At 42.5% G+C, this 12984-nt stretch overlaps 1 long non-coding RNA gene across 1 annotated transcript; it reads left to right on the top strand.

Annotated features, from left to right (window-relative positions):
- LOC143934066 (uncharacterized) lies at positions 1-8644 on the top strand. Its single transcript, XR_013263200.1, has 2 exons — positions 1-8347; positions 8452-8644. It is a non-coding gene; the product is annotated as an uncharacterized LOC143934066 (long non-coding RNA).
- The last annotated feature ends 4340 nt before the right edge of the window (positions 8645-12984 follow it).

Here is a 12984-nt window from a genome sequence, read left to right as displayed (position 1 = left end):
CCCCCAAATCCTCCCTCTAAGCACAAATCTCTCATTCCTCTTCCCCACACAAAGCCCCCTAAATTAACACTCTTAGCATACCCCCACAAATTTCCCTTCCTAGAACAACACTTACCCTCTGCCACCCTCCAAGTTCCCCCTTGCAACAAAAATCCCCTCCCCCAATCTCTTGGCAGTGCCTCCTTCACCTCACATGATACCACAGTGCCCAGGGCAGCCGTCCTTTCTGCCCACCCCTTGTCCCGGCCCTGATTCGAGTATCCCCCAAAAGCAGGGTGTTCAGACAGCTGGATCCTTCTTGCTGGAACAAGAACAAACATCTTGGCCCTTAAATCAATTTATTCTGGAATTGTTCTTCATACTCACCAAAAACGACTTTTAAAGCGGAGGTCCACCCTAAAGTGGACCTCCGCTCATCGGAACCCTCCCCCGGAAGTGGGTATCTGTACCCACTTCCGGGATAGCTCTCTGCGGAAAGGGGCGTATATTACGCCCCTTTCTGCAAGTGCCCGCCCCTTCCCGCAAGTGCCCTGCTGCCTGCTGGGAAAACACACAGATCCCAGAGGCAGCGGGGACCGTCCTTATTGCGCAGCGCGGCTCGCGCATGCGCAGTAGGGAACCGGGAAATGAAGCTGAAAGGCTCCATTTCCTGATTCCCATATCCAAGATGGCGGCGGCAGCACCCGAGATACGATCTACAGATCGGCTTCGGGTGCCGACATCGCGGGCGCGCTGGACAGGTAAGTGTCACTATTTTAAAAGTCAGCAGCTGCAGTATTTGTAGCTGCTGGCTTTAAAAAAAAAAAAAACGCGGAGTCCCGGTGGACTCCCGCTTTAACCACTTGCTTACTGGGCACTTAAACCCCCCTCAGTCCCAGACCAATTTTCAGCTTTCAGTGCTCTCACATTTTGAATGACAATTACTCAGTCATGCAACACTGTAACCAAATGATTTTTTTGTCCTTTTCTTCATACCAATAGAGCTTTCTTTTGGTGGTATTTGATCACCTCTCGTTTTTTTATTTTCTGCGCTATAAATGAAAAAAGACCGAAAATTTCGAAAAAAATGAATTTTTCTTCGTTTCTGTGACAAAATTTAGCAAATTAGCAATTTTTCTTCATAAATTTTGGCCACAATTTATACTACTACACATCTTTGGTAAAAATAACCCACATTTTTGCATATTATATGATCTGTGTGAAATTTATAGAGTCTACAAGCTATGGTGCAAATCATAAAGATTTGCAAAAAAAGATCACATCTGATGTACTAAGGCCTATCTCCATTCTTGAGACCCTAACAAGCCAGGAAAGTACAAATGCCCCCCAAATGACCCCTTTTTGGAAAGTAGACATTCCAATGTATTTAGTAAGAGGCATGGTGAGTTATTTTAAGTTGTCATTTTTTCCCACAATTCTTTGCAAAATTAAGATTTTTTTTTTTTTTTCACAAAATTTTCATTGTAATAGCTTATTTCTCCCACACGGAATGTGCATACCACAAATAACACCCCAAAATACATACTCCTACTCCTCCTGAGTATAACGATACCACATGTGTGAGACTTTTACACAGCCTGACCACATACAGAGGCCTAATTTTGAAGTAGCACCTTCAGGCATTCTAGGAGCATAAATTACACATTTCATTTCTCAACCACCTATTACAGTTTTGAAGGCCCTGAAACACCAGGGCAATGGAAACGTCCAGAAAATGACCCCATTTTGGAAAGCTAACACCCCAACGTATAATCTATGAGGCATAATGAGTCTTTTCAATGGTTCATTTTTTTCCAGAAGTTTTCGGAAAATGTGGAAAAAAATTAAAACGCATTTTTTTTACACAAAGTTGTCGGTTTATAAGATATTTCCAACGCATAGCATTTACATAGCAAAAATAGCACCCCAAAATACATTCTCCTACTCCTCCTGAGTATAACGATACCACATGTATGAGACTTTTAAACAGCCTGACCACATACAGAGGCCTAATTTTGAAGTAGCACCTTCAGGCATTCTAGGAGCATAAATTACACATTTCATTTCTCAACCACCTATTACAGTTTTGAAGGCCCTGGAACACCAGGGCAATGGAAACGTCCAGAAAATGACCCCATTTTGGAAAGCTAACACCCCAACGTATAATCTATGAGGCATAATGAGTCTTTTCAATGGTTAATTTTTTTCCAGAAGTTTTCGGAAAATGTGGAAAAAAATGAAAACGCATTTTTTTTACACAAAGTTGTTCGTTTATAAGATATTTCCAACGCATAGCATTTACATAGCAAAAATAGCACCCCAAAATACATTCTCCTACTCCTCCTGAGTATAACGATACCACATGTGTGAGACTTTTACACAGCCTGACCACATACAGAGGCCTAATTTTGAAGTAGCACCTTCAGGCATTCTAGGAGCATAAATTACACATTTCATTTCTCAACCACCTATTACAGTTTTGAAGGCCCTGGAACACCAGGGCAATGGAAACGTCCAGAAAATGACCCCATTTTGGAAAGCTAACACCCCAACGTATAATCTATGAGGCATAATGAGTCTTTTCAATGGTTCATTTTTTTCCAGAAGTTTTCGGAAAATGTGGAAAAAAATGAAAACGCATTTTTTTTTTACACAAAGTTGTCCGTTTATAAGATATTTCCAACGCATAGCATTTACATAGCAAAAATAACACCCCAAAATACATTCTACTACTCCTCCTGAGTATGGCAATACCACATGTGTGAGACGTTTACACAGCCTGGCCACATACAGAGGCGCAACATGCAAGAAACACTGTCGGCGTTCCAGGGACACATAGCCTGCACATACCAAGAATTACACCCCCAAATACATTATGCTGAGCAAAGGGTAAAGAAAAGATTACCTGTGATTTTAGAAGCGCAGTTGTCCACAGGAGGATATCACTGGTCCAGGCAGGGACTTGGTCAGCAACAGCGAACACAGTTTTTCAGGCAGCAGGCAGGGATACTGTCCATATTACAGTCCAGGGTCAGTGCAGAGATGTCAGCAGTGCCAAAAATATTGGTCCTGGTAGTAGGCAGGTCCTTGTGGTGTGGTCAGTGCGGCATGACAGCAGTAAGTTCTACAGGCAGCAGACAGAAGTAGAGCCTCGTTCAGGACAGAATGGGGATAGGGGTAGAGGCTTCTCCCTCCCAAATCTCTTTGAAGCCTCCGAGTCTCCAGACCGTAATCTAGGAATAAGAAAACAAAGAAAATTGTTTTCTTCTTCCAGAAAAACTATACTGGAGCCCCTCACATATGTGAGACCCCGTGTTGAATCCCACTAGTCCAGTTGCAGAATACAAGATCAGTCCAAGAGGCAGGCAAATATCGTGGTCAAACAGTCCAAGGTCAGTTCCAGATCAGGCAGAGATATGTACAGAATCGTTAGACAGAAGCATGGTCGAATAACAGTCCAGGGTCAGTTCCAGATCAGGCAGAGGTATGTACAGAATCGGCAGGCATAAGAGTGGTCAAATAACAAGCCAGGGTCAGTTACAGAGCAGGCAGTGGCATAAAGGGTGTGAAGGTGTATGAAGGCAGGAACTGAGGATCATGTTTACCATACTTCACTAAAAATTTATTGAAGTATGGTAACGCCGAAAACAGTCAGAGGCCTGGTTGGGAAGGACATTGTGCACAATAATAAGATGTGTCTCTTCTGACTCCTGCTCTGGTACACACCTTACATCTTTTTTGACGTCTTTGGCCTGTTGGTTTGGGAGGGATTTTATCGGGAGTGGCGCTCTAAGAGTCGACTAACAACGTCTGATCGGATATTTTCTGGTGGGCCGTTTGGGAAAATAAGGGCAGTGAAAACTTCCTCCTGGTAGCCAAAGAAACATTTGGGGTTTTGGGTGGAGTTGCGGTAAATGACATAGGAATTGTAAATGGCCAATTGAAAAAAATTAATTGCTACTTTTTTGTACCAATGGTATTTCTGTCTTGTGACAAGATATGGTTCCATCATTTGGTCGTTGAAGTCGACTCCCCCCATGAACAAATTGTATTTGGAAATGCATTTGGGTTTCTTTACGGGGCCATTCCTTCTGGGGATTTCCACGAAGGTATCATTGTGGATAGAAGACAACATATACACATCCCTTCTGTCCCTCCACTTCACTGCCAGAACCTCCTTGTTTCTCAGACTTGCGGTTTCTCCTTTTCGCAGCTTCTTATTCACAAGACTTTGAGGAAAGCCCTTCCGATTCCTTTTTACGGTGCCACATGCTGGCGTCTTCTTCCGGTGAAGGTTGTGGAACGGGCAGAGATGTGTAGAAGTTATCTACATACAGGTGGTAGCCTTTATCCAATAGGGGGTATATGAGGTCCCAAACAATTTTTCCGCTGGATCCCAAGTAGTCCGGACAATTAGGGGGCTGCAGCTGGGTGTCCTTCCCTTCGTATACTATGAATGAATATGTGTACCCTGTGGCTCGGTCGCATAATTTGTAGACCTTCACCCCATAGCGGGGCCCTTTTGCTGGGCATAAATTGCTTCATTCTAAGCCTGCCGCTAAATTTAATAAGGGACTCATCCACACATATGTGTTGGTCCGGGGTAAACAATTTGGGAAATGTTTCTGAAAAATAATTAAGTATTGGTCGAATTTTGTAAAGCCGGTCATAATTTGGATCATTTCGTGGAAGGCACTGGGAATTGTCGCTGAAATGTAAGAACCTCAGGATCATCTGATGCCTGGTTCTGGGCATTACCGCGGAGAAGAGCGGTGAGTGGTGGAGGGGGTGGGTTGATCAGTAGGTACGCAATTGATTTTTTTTGTTGAGTCCCATATTAAATGTGAGGCCTAAAAAAACCTTGAACTCCTCCACCGTTAGGTCTCTCCATTCGTAGGGACGGGCATAATAAGAGGTCGGATTTTGCAAAATAAATTGTGCATACAGGTTGCACTGGGCCACAATTGACGACAACATATCCTCCGTAAAAATTTAATAAAAAAAATCTATTGGGGTAAAATTCTCTGTGTCCACCTGGACTCCTGGCTGGGCAGTGAAAGGGGGAACATTGGCCTCTCCTGAATTAGGAGGAAGCCACAAGGGGTTCTGAAGGGCATAGGGAAGGCCGGCATGGCTCCTAACCCTTTGGGGCTGAGATGACACCCCACTGGTACTTGGCCTTTCTTGCCAGGGCACTGCGGTGCTGGTGGACGGCACTTCAGTGCTGGTGGACGGCACTGCCTCACTATAACGCCTTCGTTTGATGGGCCGGATATCTTCCTCCTCGGATTCAGTCAGGGTTTTACTGCTGAGGACTGGCTCATAATTTATGTCGGCTTCAGAATCCGAATCTGAAAAGGAATCTGAAGAGGAGAGCTCCCCGTTGCTCTCGTCGGCCGTGGAAATAATTTGGTACGCCTCCTCAGCGGAAAAGACTCGTTTAGCCATGGTAGCACTGATGGGCACTGATGAGGTGGCACAGATGTGCACTGATGAGGTGGCACAGATGTGTACTGTTGAAGCAGCACAGAGGTGGCACAGATGGGCACTGATGAGTCGGCACAGATGTGCACTGGTGAGTCGGCACTGATTATACAGATGGGCGCTTTTGAGGTGGCACAGATGGGCGCTTTTGAGGTGGCACAGATGGGCGCTTTTGAGGTGGCACAGATGGGTGCTTTTGAGGTGGCACAAATGGGCACTGATGGATCGGCACAGATGTGCACTCATTTATTGCAAAGATGTGCAGATTTATTGCACAGATGTGCACTGATGAGGCGGCAGATGGGCACTGCTGAGGCGGCAGAGAGGCACTGCTGAGTCGGCACAGATGGGCACTGCTGAGTCGGCACAGATGGGCACTGCTGAGTCGGCAGATGGGCACTGATGGGTCGGCACAGATGTGCACTGATTTATTGCACAGACGTGCAGATTTATTGCAGATGTGCACTGATGAGGCAACAGATGGGCACTGCTGAGGCGGCACAGATGGGCACCCATTGGAGGCGGCGATTGCGCTGTAAACGGCTGCTGTGGTTGGCCGTTTACAGCGATCTGTGATTGGCTGTGTCCAGGGGACACGGCCAACACAGATTTTCCCCGATGCGCGCTCCCGGGAACGCGCGGGGAGCCCTTAAAGGGGCCGACGTCAATAGACGTAGTCCCGGAATTTGAGATCCGCACTGTAGCCGTCATTTGACTATAGCGCGGATCTCAAGTGGTTAATGACCAATACCGTATGCTCAATTCTTACTCTTATGTAGGAACTGTATACTAGAATCAGATTTTAGAATACAAGCCAATTCTTTAAGAGACCGTCTCCTGGCAAGGGGATACTCCTGCACCAATTTCAGGAAGGCTTTCAATCGAGCCTCAGCGCGCACTAGAAACTCATTTCTTTACCATACTATGACACCTCAACAAGCTGATACTGTTAAATTTATAACAAGATTCTCCACTCATTACCATCAGTTAAGGGAGATTGTGGGAAAACACTGGCACCTTCTTACCAATCGCGCTGGATAGACCGATAAGAAAGCCATTAAGTAAAGGTGGCGTGCCTGATGTCATCCAAGAGGTGGCTCACAGACAATGTCTTCTGTAAATGGACAGTTTAGCAAAGAAGTTGCTGTATCTGGATAGTCTATTGGCATTTGCATGGTGGCTGAGAAATTAATATTTTTTTAATTGTATATTATCTCATTATTATGCCTAGATTCCATCTAACAGCACAGCCTGGTAAAGAGATACTAACCTTTTTTTGAGCTCTATTCCAGTATTCACTGCCACCTCAATACCACTGAAGTATGTATTAGTGTTTGTTTTGAATAATTGATTTGCAGTTGCAATATTGACTTGATTTCATATTTAGATTCTTTAAGGCTCAGCCGAGATACTAGGCAGGAAGAACATTGTAGTATGAGACTTTGTGGTTGACTTCCTCTTCTCCACTTCTTTGTTTGGGGCTTTGTACTCTGTAAGTATTATATCATAATCATTGACTATAGCCATTACTATTTACATCACTGTTGGGATGCTTCATAATTATTAGTACTATTTAATTATTATAGATATTTTTCAAATAGGACCAAATGGTCAACTTGCTGATCTGTCCATTTATAGAAGACATTGTCTGTGAGCCACCTCTTGGATGACTTCAGGCATGCCACCTCTACTTAAGGGCTTTCTTACATCTGTAAGTGACTACATATTGTATCTCCATGTGTGTGTATATATATGTATATATATATATATATATATATATATATATATATATATATATATATATATATATATATATATTATGGTCCTGAGAAAGCATTAAAGCAAAACGTCAACCTCTTTGACCTATTAGTAACAGAGATCTATTATGATATCAAATAAGTAGCCTAATAATGGGAGCTCTGGTTTATTTTTGTTTTTAATTAAGCAATTTTTTTTATAACATTTTTTGTAATAAACAAATTTAGTATTATTATGTAGTGTTGGTCCTTTTCTGATACCAGTAAAGTCTGCTCAATCTCTCCAATTTTTGCTTTATCTCTATGATAGGTCTCCCCTTGCTTGCACCATTGTGGTTTTGGGCTCTCCGCCTGTTTGACTCGCACGGCGCACGCTTCAGTGTGGTTCACGCATGCGCACTGTGGGTGGTCTGACCCTGTGATGTCACGCCCCATCATTCTGGCGACATTCGCATCGCCAGATGGACACTGGCTTGAGACCAACCCAGTCAGTTATGTATTCAGCCTTCATACGGCCATGTGTCAGCCACTGACATGCAATTTTTGCATTACAGATTATTAAGCTGTAATACCGCCCCTTTTGAATGGATACAGCAATCACCAGTTAACTAGCTGCCTGTAGCGATTCACCTGCAGTGCTATCTATATCAACTGCCTCTGGTCCCTGGTTTTCTCTCCCCCGGTCACAATCTTAATTTTTTTGTGACAATACTGGTATGTATTTCTTTATCTGACTGAATGTCCCCCACCTCCTCTTTTTCTTTCCCCCTTTCCCTCCCCCTCTCCCGTTCCCCTTCCTTCTTTCTTCCCCCCCTGTTCCCTTTTTCCTCTTACTCCCATTTCTTCTTTCCCTGTCCCTTCCCATTGATCACCCCCTTCCTAATCATTTCAACCCCCCCCCCCTTTTTGTTCTCTGTCCTCTTCCCCTTTTTTTCCCTACCCCTCTATTCCCCCCTCCCCTTTTCCAGTCTATCTGTATATACTTTTATATACTTATATGCATATATTTATACATATATAGATTTTGTCCAGATCTAATGCTATCTGCACAAATCCCCCTTGTCCGCCGCAGGGGGAACCTTTGACGGCCGAAGATATTGTTTGGTAATTGAGTCACTGGTAAGCAGGTATGCTCCTTTTTTTTTTCTCTGCTGTGTTATAACTATTGTCTATACTGTTTGACATATTATATTCAGACTCCTTATGACTGTTTATACTGTCTGATTTATAGATTTATCCACCTGAAGAAGTGGTCCTATGATCGCGAAACTGTTGAGGACTGTAAAAATCTGTGAACATACTCTTTAACCAATTATCAAGCCTGGAAGTCTATAAGTATCATATTACTGTATTGATTTTCCCATTACGTTTATAATTTCTGTTTTGATTAATATTTTTATGTAATAAATTCATTTTATGTTAAATCTAACCTTGTGGTTGGTGCCGAGATAGTCCATTCTTTTAGGAGGCTATTGTCGACAGCCTGAGCAACTGTCCCTATCTCTCTCATCTGTTCCTATATACATTTACTTTTTTGGATGGTGGTACCTTTTAAATTTAATCAAATTTTGATAATGATTGAGGCTAACTCATAATAAACACCAGAGATGGGTCACTATTACTTACACTGACACAAATGTTGTAATTTATTTTTTTTATCCCACTTACCACCAAGACTTTGGCATTTTCTACTCCCACTGTCCATAGTCTGCCCCCTAAAGTTTGAGTAGTAAACTGGCGCTTTGTTTTGGAAGTTTTGTTCACCTTTTATAAAAACAAAAAAATAATAGTAATAAAAAAATACACATCTTTTTGCAGGTAAAAAAAAAGTGCATTTATTTAATTCTTTACACTGGAACCCGGAAAGCATTGCACTGATCGTGGGTACAATGTCAGGATACTGTAGAATCACAGTACACTGTCTGCCCATACCTCCAATAGATAAATCAATGAACTACAAGAGAGCTTACCAGTTCATTTGCAGTTCATTGAGAGCTACAAGCCATCAGCCATGGTGGTCGGCGGTACTTGTAGTTCGTTCATTCACAGAACTCTGAGTGAATGACGTGGCTGTTTTTAAATTGTGGCAGCTTGTGCGGGGAGAAGATCCGCAGCCGGCTGTCACAGGGAGGGGGGGGGGGGGGAGGAAGCAGTAACTGAAACATGTTAAATGCACCCTCCTAAACAGCACATGCTCATCTTTCCTTACCTCCAGTGCCTGTGTAGTAAAATATAATTTCTTTTCATACTTCAGGGGACATAGAGCCATAATAGTTACTATGTGGTTAATAGGCCACCTTTAGGTGATGGACACTGGCACACCCTAAGACCAGAAGTGCCCTCCCTATATAACCCCTCCCACTACTAGGAGTATCTCATTTTTTTTGCCAGTGTCTAAGGTGTTGGTCACGAGTAAAGATGTGCTGTGTTATTTTTTAAAGCTAAAATCCCTAATGAGTAAATATATATGGAATAACAAAAAACCAAGGATCTCCCATACCGTATTAAAACAAGAGAAAAGGCGAGGGGGATTAGCAGTCCCAGATTTGCAATACTATTATAAGGCGGTAGTGTTGTCTAGAATTGCCGAATGGGTGAGGGAGAAAAAGGATGAGAAAAGGTGGGTGAACCTAGAATGTATATATAGTAAGGCACAACTTAGTAAGATAGTATGGAATCCCCCAAAATTTAGGGCACTAGATCCAGACACAAATGAGTTGACACGGATTGTATTCAAGATATGGGATGGGGGTTTATAAAAGATTAAACGGACACTATAATTCACCTTTGATAGCTTTGAAAGATAACGAGTATTTCCCCCCTGGTAGAAGGGAAATAGGTGGGAATTGGATAAAAAAGGAAAAATTACAAATAAAAGATATAATTAAAAAAGGGAAACTTATTTCACATGAAGACTTAGAACACAAGGGATTAATGTTGATTGATAGGTGGCGTTAGCTCCAGCTGGCTCACTTCATAGAAAGGTTACCTCAACCAATTAGATCTGAAGATGAGCTGACTGGGTTGGAGCAACTCTGTACATCGGATAGGGTTAAAGGTACAATTTCTAAGATGTATGGGTTGCTAATGTTGGCCAGCCAGCTGGAGATACCGCCAAATACAAAAAAGTGGGAAAAGGAATTGGGGGCACAAAAGGATAAAGAAACAATAAATAAAATACTGAAATTAACACACAGTTCGGCAATAGACAATAAAACTGCCGAGATGGACTACAAACTTTTATCTCGATGGTATAACAACACCGATAAGACTGCTAAATATCAATAGGGAAGATCGGCCGAGTGTTGGCGAGGCTGTAAAACAATAGGAACAATGACACAATTATGGTGAGGATGCCCAAAAATTAAGATATATTGGGGAAGGATTATTCAAATGATAAAAGAAATAACCAAAATAACAGTGAAAGTGGATCTCTGGATAGTACTTTTTCATGGTACAGAGGGAGGGGTTAAACAATACCAAGATACAATTATTCCACATCTCTTCAATGCAGCGAAAAAACTGATCCCTAAGAAATGGCAGGAGGTTGAATGTCCAACGACATGGGAGTGGGTGGATGCGGTGGAGGAAATATTTCATATGGAAAGCCTAACACGGTTCGAATTTCGAAAGAATTTTCTTTCGAAAATCGTATCTAAGAATTTTCGTATGAATTTCGCACCATTAGTGGGCTGCAGCAACAGCCGATTTTCGTGCCGAAATAAAATTTGAGGAATCGGACATGTTGGAAATTTTTAGAAAAACGAACGATTTTCTAATCAATGAAGGGAGAAACGTAATAAGAAAAGAAAATGTACGGAGATAAAAGAAAATGTACGGAGATAAAAGAAGATTCCCAGCCAAGAAAATTATTTTCTGTAGCAACATGAGGTGAAATTGAAGGCTTGGTCGGCCGAATTTCGAAAATCAATGGTGGCATCATCGGATCACAAAAAAAACGAATTTTCTGATTTTGAAAAGAAAATTCGTTCGAAATTCGACCGTGTATGGCCTGCATAAGTATTGGAGATGAAGGTAAAAGAGCAGTATTTATAAAAAAATTGAGAGGTTGGAAAGATTTTAAGAGAGAATGGAGTTATATAGCACAATTAAGACCATAAAGACCTTTATAAGAGGAAGATATCCGGAAGAGGAAAACTACTGACATGATGGGGTTAGGGAGGGAGGGAAGGTGAGGGGGTAAAATAATTATAATGGGAGTGTGAATAAATTATTTCTAATTAAAGCGAAATAAATTCATATATAAATTTAAAAAAAAAAGAGAAAGAAATAAATAAAAGATATAGCTACAATGATGTGAAGACTAATAATAAGAGACAGTGATGAACGTAAAGTTGATTTAAGTCTCTCTTGAAGATTCGCTGATGTGGCTTTAAAAAAAAAAAAAAAAAGATGTGCTGTGCTGAGCTGCACTGGGGCTAGCCATGCTGACCGGATCCATTCAGAGTGTGTTTGATGGTCCTAAAGAATGGTACCAGGGCCTCGTGTCCGAAGAAACAAGGTTTTGCCTGCGAATGCTTCTCTTTTTAGAGAGCTGGACCCTGGGATCCAGTACTTTTTGGTAGTAAGGCCATAAAGTTTTTACTGGCAGGGTGCTGTTGCAGGTGCAGGATTGTGGGTAACCTATAGGTTCCCCTGCTCCTGAAGGTTTCAGAGCCCATTGTAAAGGGTGAAGATTGGTTTCATCTCAGATAACCCTGCGGCGGGAAGGTAAGTGGAGTTTTCTAAGAAATATCTTTGTGTTTTCTTATGAATATCTCCTTTAAGTATATAATGTTGTCATGCCTATGTGTCACCACTGGGGACTGTATTGAGCACTCACCGCCTAATGCTGGAAACAGCTCTGTGTCAGGAGCCATTACTTCCTCCTCCTCCGGCCAAAGCAGCAGATCCTCCGGTAAGCAAGAAGGGAGACTGGTCTCTTCACCTGCGGCCCCCCTATGTTGTAATTACCCCCCTCAAGGGAATTGTAACCCCGAAAACACTTTAAAAAAAAAAGATATACGCGGCCTCTCAGCTGTGTTTTTTACCCCCCCCCCCCGCCATAACAGCTGTATGCTAGGCACCTATAGTCCGCCTCTCGCATGGGAAAACCCTTACTTTTAAAAAACAGGGGCGGGGCTAACGGTGTCAGCATTCTCAGACACACGTGGAGGAAGTTTTTAAAAGCACTGTGTGTTGCTGTTGCTGGCTGTGGAGGGACACGAGCAGAGGTGGCTTACTTCAGGTTTGGTGGCACAGGCATTCCCCCACACATTATTACTGTTTCAGGCTAGGCATTAATAGCAGCTTTGTAGTGCTGGACTATAACCTAGCAGTGTACATTCTTTTCGGTAGTACCTCTGCTTTGTGCTTCAGGCTATGAGTGGAAGAGAGACCAGGAACTCCTCAAAGGGTTCTTGATGGTTTTACAACAACCTAAATCCATTTCCAAAAGAATGTCATCCTCTTTTGAGAGTGATGCGGCTGGTTATATTGAGCCGTCAGGGTAAACTGATGTTGCAGCAGCGCTGGACACTTCAGCCCCTATATATATCACACAGGAGGATTTTTCTTCTACCATTTCTAATTTGTAAAAGAAGATTGATGCTATGATCACTCTCCACAGTGGGTCCAAACATAGCAGATTCCCATCCAGTGCTCAGGACCCTCATATTGAGATGCAAGGAGCAGGAGATCAGGAGGATCTTCCAAGGGATTTGAAAGATACTAATATATCCTCTTCCGAGGATCCTAATATAAA

This window comes from Lithobates pipiens, unplaced genomic scaffold (assembly GCF_037356315.1).
Source record: "Lithobates pipiens isolate NorthernLeopardFrog02 unplaced genomic scaffold, aLitPip1_a1.2 Scaffold_27, whole genome shotgun sequence".
In the NCBI taxonomy this organism is placed as follows: Eukaryota; Metazoa; Chordata; class Amphibia; order Anura; family Ranidae; genus Lithobates; species Lithobates pipiens.
Note: the sequence above shows the minus strand (reverse complement) of the source record. Positions and strands in the feature narration are given on the sequence as shown.